We start from the raw sequence: 11383 nt of genomic DNA on the forward strand, positions 1-11383 counted from the left end.
CTTTCCCCTCTCACTTTAAACTTGTCCCCTCTAGTTTTGGACTTCCCCACCCTGGGAAAAGGACCATGACTACTCATTCTATCAATGTTCCTCATGATTTTCTAAATCTCAATAAGGTTACCCTCAATCTCTGACATTCCAGGGAAAATAGCCGCAGCCTATTCAGCCTCTCTCTATAGTTGAAACCATTAAGGAAAGTACCAAAGCACCTTTTAGTAGATGTCTCGATAATCCCTTCCCCTGCTTTTTGTAGAGGAATCAATGGCTGATGTTGACCAATAAGCATCGGATCACGAGGCTGTTGAGTGAGAAAACTGATGTAGAACATACCAGTAGAAACAATGAAGAACCAGACACAGGGCTGCTGAGGAAAGATGTGGCCTGTGGTAAGACTTTGTTTATAACAAAGACTTTCCAAATGAGGAATTCCTGTGTCCTAACAGTTCAAGATCCTTCAGATCGAGAAAATGTCTCGTTCATTCTTCCTGTGGATCTTCAACCACAAAGTAATTGTATCATCATCAAACTCTCCCTACTCTTCTTCAAACGTGTCATGGATTCTTCTGTGACTTTTCTGAAAGGAGAGACAAAGCCGAGGTTCTCGCCTCCCCAAATGGCCTTTTACTTTTGGACAAACAAATCTTTTATTCATTCACAAAGTGAGGACCTCATTTGCCAGGCAGTATTACCCATCCCTAATTACCCACACAGCAGTTAACAGTCAACCACAATGCTCAGGGTCTGGAGTCACATGTTGGCTAGACTGGGTAAGGACACCGGCTTCCTTCCCTAAAGGACATTAGTGATGGGTTTTTCCCAAGAATCATCCATGGAGTCATGGTCATCATTAGACTCTTTCATTCCAAATTTTTATTGAATTCAAATTCCACCATCTGCCATGACAGGATTCAAACCCATGTCCTAAAACTGGGTGGCTGGGTTAACAGCCCAGCAATAATACCACTCGGCCATCACCTTTCCTATGTCAGCCTTGATTCTGCACCTGGGTTTTCAATCTGTGAACCTCTAATATCAGTGAGAAAAGATAAGTAAAGTTTACACAGTGTGGTAGGAAATGTTCATTCATCCCTCTATCACAACAGGTTCACTGGGCAGTTTCGTTTTTCTCTCTGTCATTACCGTTTGTGAGCCTTTGCTGTTGCAGATTGGCACCAGGTAGGCCGACCTCGCTTTGAAGAATGCATTGAGAGCTGCTGGTGATGTGAATGACGGAAAGTGTGTGAACCTGAATGCTTCTGATCACAGCTAGTTTAGGCAGACATCACCAACGGCATATCACTATAGATGGGAACACATGTTGGTCCCCAATCCCATTCCTAATCTCTGCCTCAAGATGGGTAAGTTAGTCCTCTGAATTTAGAACGTTGAAGACTGTTTGAGTTGAGGAGTTTAGCATAATCAATTAATTCATTGAGAAATTGTCTATGTTGATCATGGAACGCAGAAGTAGGCAGCAAGACTTAAAATGAGAACTCTGTCATTCAGGAGTTATATGGTTTTCACTTCCTTATAAAGGAGTAGAATCTGAAAAAATATTCAACTCCAAGCAGCTACGAGTGCCATACAATTCAGATTTTCATAACTACAGTAAACTATCTATTACCTGCAAAATCTTGTTATTTAATCTGCTGACACTTTACTTACACTATTTATATGTATCTGTTGACATTCTTAATCACTTGGAATTAACTTGCCATTAGCTGTCTGCCTAAACATTCTGTGCCTATGTGTCTCTTCCTACTTCATCTAACGAAGGAACAGTGCTCTGAAAGCTTGTGATCTTAAATCCTCTTGAACCAGAACCTGGTGTTGTGTGACTTCCAATTTTATCCACCCCAGTCCAACACTGGCACCTCCACATCATCCTCTTGGTCTATCCTGCTTGTTGATTCCCCAAGTAATTCTAATCTTTTTATCAGGCAGGAGTTTCTCTTCAAGAACCCACGCTGACTTGGCTTGATCATATTATGTAGCAACACATATTATCCAGCAACACATTTTCAGCTCTGATCTCCAGCATCTGCAGACCTCACTTTCTCCTCATATTATGTACAACAAGCTTGTTTTAACCAGAAAAATATGAACCAATATTCTCAATAAATGGGCAAAAATCAGATAGCTCAGATACCATGACGGTTACTGCATTGTTCTGTCCCATTACTATAGTTTTTTTTTAATTTGCTTACTTCAATGTAAATGTACTTGTTGTTCAATAGATTGGCCATGGAAATATCAACAGTTGATTCAATTTCTGCTTAAATACCATGAACTACTGCAATGTCAGAGTAGTCAGTTGAGGGCACGAGTGAGAAGGATCTCTGCTGGTAAGTTTTACTTAAGGCAAAGTTGCATTATTATTTAAGTTGAAAATCACACAACACCAGGTTATAGTCCAACAGGTTTATTTGGAAGCACTAGGCTTCCAGAGTTTTTTGAAGTTAGTGCTTCAAATTAAACCTGTTGGACTATAACCTGGTTTTGTGTGATTTTTAACTATGTCCACCCCAGTCCAACGCCGGCATCTCCAAATCATTATAATTTAAGTGATTTATGCTGTAAATAAAATGTAACAGTGACGAGTATACCCCTGCATTGCGTTTCTAATATTTATTTGTGTGTTTTTACATTGATTATGGAGAATACTTCTTGATTATCTAGAATATTTCATCAAATGGCACAATCCTGGTCCCACAGGTGTTGGTTAATTGAATTGAATTGAATTTATTGTCACGTGTACCGAGTCACAGTGAAAAGCTTTGTCTTGTGAGCAACACAGGCAGATCACAGAGTTAAGTAGCATAGATAGTAAATAATAGGTAAACAGCAGCAAAAACCAAAACACAGGTACAGGGGAATGCTAAGAGTTTGTGAGTCCATTTAGTAACAACAGTAGAGTAGAAACTGTTTCAAAAACGGCTGATGTGTGTGTTCAGGTTTCTGTACCTTCTCCCCGATGGTAAAGGTTGTAGAAAAGCATTGTCAGGGTGGGATGGATCTTTGAGAATGCTGGTGGCCTTTCCTTGACCGCGGGCCTGGGAGATGGATTCTATAGATGGGAGGTTGGCCTTTGTGATTGTCCAGGCCGAGTTCACCACTCTCTGTAACCGTCTCCAATCTTGAATGGTATAGATCCCACACCAGGTAGTGATACATCCAGACAGAATGCTCTCGATGGCTCATCTATAAAAATTGGCGAGGATATTCACCGTCATGCCATTTCCTCAGCTGCCTGAGGATGAAGAGACATTGTTGGGCCTTTGTAACCAGTGCGTCCACATGAAGAGTCCAAGATAGCTTGTTGTTGATGACCAGTCCCAGGAGTTTGACACTCTCCACTTGTTCCACCTCTGTGCTGTTAATGTGTCGGGGCGCATGAGTCAATAATGAGTTCCTTGGTTAATAAAATTATAACTAAATGCTCTGTTATTACATCATCTATAATAGACTCTAACATTTTCCCAGTGACAGATATCCGATAACGTTAAGCTAATTGACCGATAGTTACCTGCCTTTTTATCTCTTTCAGTTTTTCAATAAAAGTGTTACACTGGCAGTTGTCCAATCCTCCAAGGCATTTCCAGAATCTAAAGATTCCTAGAAGATTGCTATCAATATATCCATTATTTCTGTAGCTATTTCCTGGTTTGATTATACATATTAATGGGACATGTACTGAGATACAGTGAAAATTATTGTTTTGCATGTTTGATATGGACTAGGCCAGACCCTCTCAAAACCTTTCAAGAAGGTAGCCCAGACCCTGACTTTTCTAGTTGTTTTGAGCAGGTGTAAGATGGTTATTCCAGGAGTTAGGCAGCTGGTCCAACCACGCAATTTTAATCCAAACAGAATTCATTTACATTCTGGATCAGTGGTGCTGGAAGAGCACAGCAATTCAGGCAGCATCCGAGGACAGGCAAAATCGACGTTTCGGGCAAAAGCCCTTCATCAGGAATGGGGCTTTTGCCCGAAATGTCGATTTTGCCTGTCCTCGGATGCTGCCTGAATTGCTGTGCTCTTCCAGCACCACTGATCCAGAATCTGGTTTCCAGCATCTGCAGTCATTGTTTTTACCTCTAGAATTCATTTACAGATCACCGAATGGAACATGAACAAAAGAGAACCAAATTTAGAATAACAACCTATGTAAAAACACAATCGACTCTACCGCAATTTAATGATGCTGTTCCAAATACTTGCAACATCCCCAACTCTCCCTTCATCAAAAAAAGGTAAAATCAAATGGAGGTTCTTACAGGAGAGATGTCAGAGAGAGAGAGAGAGAGGATCAGCATGGAGCTGCTTCCACAGCTAGGTTCCCAGCTAAAACTTTGACCACAGTTGACGTGTGTTCGTGTGGTTAGTCTGGGACTCTAGCTTAGTTGGTATTGTCTCTTGGCATCCCTGATATTTTGACGAAGATCATACCTAGATTTCCTGCATAGTCAGGGTCACCCGACTTGAACACCTCAGACCTGGACTTCAATAGGGAGTGGATCTATTGGTCCATCCATGGTTTCTGGCTGGGGAACACCTGAATTAACTTCTTTGGCACGTCATTCTCTACACACTTACTGATGAAGTTTGTGGTGGCAGTGGCATATTCATTTAGGTTGGCCACTGAATATGGACAAGTCCACTGACTCCGAGCAGTCACGTAGGAGCTCATCCATTTCCTCAGACCAGCAATGCACAACTTTCTGTACTAGGTCCTCAAGCTTCAGTTTCTGTTTGTAAGCCAGAGAAGAAGCACAGCCTTATGGTCTAATTGACCAAACTGCGGGTGGGGGTTGGAGTGGAAGGTATCTTTGATGGTTGTATGGCAATGGTCCAGGATACTTGAGCCTCTGGTGGGACAGGAGCCCTGTTGGTGCTATCTAGGTAGCACACTCTTGAGGTTGGCCTGGTCGAAGTCACTAGCTCCAATCCACAAGGCCTCAGGGTATTCCGTCTCAAGGCTTTTGGTGGTAGTGTATATTTCATCAAGTGTACTCTTCTCTTCCACATGGGGTGAAATATAAATTGCTGTCAGGATAACAGAAGTAAATTCCCGCAGCAGGTAGGAGGGACAACGCTTCACCATAAGATATTCCAAGTCCAGGGAGCAGTCACTCGCCAGAGTTATCAGGTCTCAGCAGCAGGAGGCGTTGATCAGGGTGCAAACCCCTCTGCCCTTTGCCTTGCCCGAGGACACTGAGTGGTTCATCCAGCGGATAGAGACACTTTCAGTTCACAAGGCATAGTCAGGTGTAGCAGGAGGGAGCCATGTCTCTGTAAAACAGAGCATACATTAGTCTCTCAATTCCCTTTGGAAGGTAAATCTACCTTTAAGTTAATCCATTTTGTTTTCAATGGCTTGGACGTTTGCCAGGAGTATGCTGTTGTTTCGGTCTCACCTGCAGGCCAGCGTTTCTCCCACGCTCCTTAGGGAAGTGGCCCGGGAGTCAATGTGGATGGTCCGCTGTACCGGAAGGTTACTGGGTGTGCCTGGTGGGGTCCTAGGCACTGTTCGTGGCCTCAGGCGCTCCAGAGGAACTTATGCTCAGTCTGGTCAGGCCCTCAGGTCAGATCTCCACAAAGTCAGGTCGGCCATCCGCTTCACGTTGGGCCTACTCCATGGAATTGGCTCGCCAATCACAGTCTGGGTCAGGCCTTCGAGAAGCCAGTAAGGAGCCGGTCCAGCCATTGCCATGGTTGCGATTCCAGCTTCAGTGGTCAGGGCCCTGTCAGTCATGCAGTCCATTGCTCTGGGAAGTCCCGGTCTTCATCGGGTCAGATTCAGTCAGGCCATTGGTTATTTCCGGAGGTACAAAAATTGCCAGATCTGTAAGTAGATTTAAAAGCACATTGTGAGTCATTCTGACAGACGTGCAATTGAGATTTAAAAGTGTAGAGTGAGTATAAAAATGTGTGAGGGGATGATCTGATTCAGAGAGCTCACAAACAGTCACCATTCTCTAGCACCATCTTGGAGATCCTTAGAGATCGAAGGATATTATTTCCGGTGATTGTATCATGTTTGTTTCCTCCCCACTTTGCCCCACTTCCCTTTAGACCATTAATTATTTAGTAATTTTGGAATGTTAGTGCCCTGCACCATGAAGATTGATGCAAAGTACAGATTCAATTCTACTGCCATTTCCTAGTTTCCAATAATTATTCCCACAGCCCCATTCTCCCAAGGGGCCGATGATAATTTTGGCCTCTCTCTTCCATTTTGTACAGTTTAAAAGTTCTTACCATCCCTTGTACCTTCATTGTTTATTTTCTCTCTCGTTAAACTTTTGGTTTACGTCTCGTCTTTGCCACATTATATGCATTTTCTTTCGATGTGATGCTATTCTTAACTTAACGAACTTAATGATAGCTAGTTTATCTGCTTCCTGGAATTCTTCTTCCTCTCAGGGATATACCTTTGATGGAAGTCATGAAATATTCTGTTAAATAGCTGTCACTGTGTTTCAACTGTCTTTTCTGCTGGACTCCTTTGCCAGTCGATTCCAGCTAACTCTGACCACATGCTTCATAATCAGTAGAATCATAGAGTCATAGAGATGTACAGCACAGAAACAGACCCTTCTGTCCAACTCGTCCATGCTGATCAGATATCCCAATCCAATCTAGTCCCACCTGACACATATAGTCCAAACCCTTCCTTTTCAAAAACCCATCCAAATGTCTTTTAAATGTTGTAATTATACCAGCCTTCACCACTTCCTGTGGCAGCTCTCCCATACAAGTACCACCCTCTGAGTGAAAAAGTTGCCTCTTAGGTCTCTTTTGTCTTTCCCCTCTCACCCTAAACCTATGCCCTCTAGTTCAGGACTCCCCCACCCCAGGGAAAAGACTTAGGTAAGGGGTAAATGTAGGGGTATGGGTGGGTTGCGCTTCGGCAGGTCGGTGTGGACTTGTTGGGCCGAAGGGCCTGTTTCCACACTGTAAAGTAATCTAATCTACCAGGTCACCCCTTAGCCTCCAATGCTCCAGTAGAAGCAGTGTATAGTATGTACGAGATACACTGAAACAATTCGCCAAGGCTCCTGTAACAGCACCTTCCGAACCCACGACCATTTCCATCTTAAAGTACAATAGCAGCAAATACATTGGAACACCATCACCTGCAACTTTCTTTCCAAGCCATTCAACATCCTGACTTGGAAATGTATTGCCGCTCCTTTGATGTTGTTGGGTCAATACCTCTCTTACAGCGCTGTGGATGTACCTTCATCAAATAGACTGTAGCAGCTCAATTATGCAGCTCACCACCACCTAGTCAAGGGGAATTAAGGCTGAGATGCCCACGTAAGAACATAAGAGCTCGGAGCAGGAGTAGGCAATTCAGCCCCTCAGGCCTATTCTGTCACTTGATACATTCATGGTTGACCCCATCTGGGTCTTAACTCCACTTTGCCACCCATTCCTCATAAGCTTTCAACCCATTGTTAGTTAAAAATATGTCTATCTCCTCCTTAAACTTACTCAATGTCCCAAGTCACCATTCCACATTTCTCTAATTAAACAATCTTAAAAAAAACATGTTTGCAGACCTTGCTTCCATACTGGAAATTGTATGAGATGCTTCATCTCCAACATCGAAAAGCTCTCAAAATTATGTGAATAAAATAGTTGATTATGACCTTTACATGCTTTCCATAATGTTCAAGGGTGTGGCAGATGGACTGGTTTCATTGACCATAAAGAAAGTGTTAACTTTCATCTCTGACTATCTTTTGTCGATTCGATATCTGTTCATAGAGGTTCAGCTGGATAAGTCAGCTGATTAGATTCCCTAGAGTGTGGAAACAGGCCCTTCAGCCCAACCAGTCCATACCGATCCTCAGAAAAGTAACCCACCCAGACCCATTTCCCTCCAAGTAATGCACCTAACACTATGGGCAATTTAGCATGACCAATTCTCCTGACCTGCACATCTTTGGACTGTGGGAGGAAACTGGAACAAACCCACGCAGACACGGGGATAATGCACAAACTCCACACAGACAGTCACCCGAGGCTGAAATTGAACCTGGGACCTTGATGCTAACCATTAAGCCACCATGCTAATCACTGTGGCCATTTTCTAAGTTAATACTTCGATCTCTTTTTCTATCTATCTAGAGACCTTAGGAGTCTGCCACTTCATCTGTTATAGAATCATAGAGATGTACAGCATGGAAACAGACCCTTCGGTCCAACTCGGCCATGCTGACCAGATATCCTAACCCAATCTAGTCCCACTTGCCAGCACTTGGCCCATTTCCCTCCAAACTCTTCCTATTCATATACCCATCCAGATGCCTGTTAAATGTTGCAATTGTACCAGCCTCCACCACTTCCTCTGGCAGCTCATTCCATACACGTACCACCCTCTGCGTGAAAAGGTTGCCCCTTAGGTCTCTTTTATATCTTTCTCCTCTCACCCTAAATCTATGCCCTTAAGTTCTGGATTCCCCCACCACAGGGAAAAGACTGTCTATTTATGCTATCCATGCCTCTCATTATTTGGCAAACCTCTATAAGGTCACCCCTCAGCCTCCAGCAATCCAGGGAAACAGCTCCAGCCTATTCAGCCTCTCTCTATAGCTCAAATCCTCCAACCCTGGCAACATCCTTGTACATTGTTTCTGAACCCTTTCAAGTTTCGCAACATCTTTTCGATAGGAAGGAGACCAGAACTGCATGCAACATTCCAACAGTGGCCTAACCAATGTCATAGAACATAGAACATCGAACACTCCAGCGCAGTACAGGCCCTTCGGCCCTCGATGTTGCACCGTCCTGTCATACCAATCTGAAGCCTATCTAACTTACACTATTCCATGTACGTCCATATGCTTGTCCAATGACGACTTAAATGTACTTAAAGTTGGCGAATCTACTACTGTTGCAGGCAAAGCATTCCAAAGCTCTCTCTTTAGGTCTTTCCTGGCTACCTTGTAACCCTCAAGTGCCCTAACTGAGCCTTCACATCCCATCCTAACATAAGACGCCATCTTCCTCTTGACCAGAGATTCCACTTCATTCGTAAACCATGGCTCCCGCACTCTACAGCTTCCTCCCTGCCTGACAGGTACATACTTATCTAGGACACACAGTAGCTTTTCCTTGAATAAGCTCCACATTTCTAATGTGCCTATCCCCTGCAGTTTCCTTCCCCATCCTATGCTTCCTAAATCTTGCCTAATGGCATCGTAATTGCCTTTCCCCCAGCTGTAACTCTTGCTCAGTGGTGTACACCTATCCCTTTCTATCACTAAAGTAAACATAACAGAATTGTGATTGCTATCACCAAAGTGCTCACCTACTTCCAAGTCTAACACCTGGCCAGGTTCATTACCCAGTATCAAAACTAATGTGGCTTTGCCCCTTGTTGGCCTGTCTATATACTGTGTTAGGAAGCCCTCCTGCACACACTGGACAAAATCTGACCCCTCTATAGTACTCGTACTATAGTGTGCCCGTTCAATATTTCAAAAGTTGAAGTTCCCCATTACATCTACCCTGTCTCTGTCACTCCTATCGAGAATCATCTTTGCTATCCTTTCCTCTACATCTCTGGAATTATTGGGAGGCCTGTAGAAAACTCCCAACGGGGTGACCTCTCCTTTCCTGTTTCTAACTTCAGCCAATACCACCTCAGTTGACGAGTCCTCAAACATCCTTTCTGCAACTGCAATACTGTCCTTGACCAACAATGTAACACCTCCCCCTCTTTTACCATCTTCTCTGTTCTTACTGAAACATCTAAATCCCGGAACCTGGAACAACCATTCCTGTCCCTGCTTTAACTATGTCTCCAAAATGGCCACAACATTGAAGTCCCAGGTACCAACCCATGCTACAAGTTCACCCAGCTTATTCCGGGTGCTCCTGGCATTGAAGTGGACACACTTCAAACCAACCTCTTGCTTGCCGGTGCCATCTTGCGTCCCTGAAACTTGATTTTGGACCTCCCTACTCTCAACCTTTCCTATACTCTAACTACAATTTTGGTTCCCATCCCCCTGCTGGATTAGTTTGAACCCTGTACAGTTCAATATGACCTCCCAACTCCTGGGTTCAATACTCTGACCAATAAAGGAAAGCATACCAAATACCTTCTTCACTATCCTATCTACCTGGACTCCACTTTCAAGGAGCTATGAACCTGCACTCCAAGGTCGTTTTGTTCAGCAACACTCCCAAGTCCTGTTAAGATTTGCTTTCCAAAAATGCAGCACCTTGCATTTATCTTAAAAAACTATTTTAACTCATGACAAGCCTATCTTTTACATTGGCCAACAGAATTCAAAAGTCAATAGGTCACATTATATATCATCGAGTCAAGTGCGCTGGAGAATGATTTTCAATTCTTAGATGCTCTCGGACAGTTGACAACACTTTTGCCATTATTGACAGCTTGTACATCCTTTGTCATTTCTTCACCACATCCTGGTCTTCCCTCATTAAATCCCTGCATTGAGTATAGGAGTTGGAAGGTCACGTTGCAGCTGTACGGGACATTGGTTCGGCCACTTTTGAAATACTCTGTGCAATTCTGGTCTTCATCCTATTGGAAGGATGTTGTGAAACCTGAAAGGGTTCAGAAAAGATTTACAAGGCTGTTGCTGGGGTTAGAGAGTTTGAGATTTAGGGAGAGGCTGAATAAACTGGGGCTATTTTCTCTGGAGTGTCAGAGGCTGAGGGGTGATCTTATAGAGGTTTATAAAATCATAAGGGGTATGGATAGGGTAAATAAACAAGGTCCTTTCCCTGGGGTGGAAGAGTCCAGAACTAGAGAGCATTGGTTGAGGGTGACAGGGGAAGATTTAAAAGGGATCTAAGGGGCAGCTTTTTCACACAGAGGGTGGAGCGTGTATGGAATGAACTGCCAGAGGAAGTGGTGGTGGCTGGTACAATTGCAACATTTCAAAGGCATCTAGATGGTTAGATGAATAGGAAGGGTTTAGAGTGATGTGAGCCAAATGCTAGCAAATGAGATTAGATTAATTTAACATGAATGAGTTAGACTGAAGGGTCTGTTTCAGTGCTGTACATCTCTATGATTCTATGACTCTATGACATCGCCACTGCTTCTCCTTCTCAAAGTTCCCTGTGTGGTCAATAGACCACCGGCCCAGAATTGGACATTTTAAATTGAACCACAACCGGAGAAATTGGATCTGACAGAAAATTGGCCACACTAAATTAAACAGCAGCTATCAGCTGCAGGGAACATTGGAAATCAAGGTCAAAGAGGTATTAAGGCTCAGGGGGATCCAGTTACAACCAGCCTGAAGATTTTATTTTGGAAGAGTATCAACCAGACTTTCTGGCACCTTGATTTCCAGTCAGGGCCTGAGGATGTGTGCTTTCCACCTAC

Source organism: Chiloscyllium plagiosum, chromosome 5 (assembly GCF_004010195.1).
Source record: "Chiloscyllium plagiosum isolate BGI_BamShark_2017 chromosome 5, ASM401019v2, whole genome shotgun sequence".
NCBI classification, from domain to species: domain Eukaryota; kingdom Metazoa; phylum Chordata; class Chondrichthyes; order Orectolobiformes; family Hemiscylliidae; genus Chiloscyllium; species Chiloscyllium plagiosum.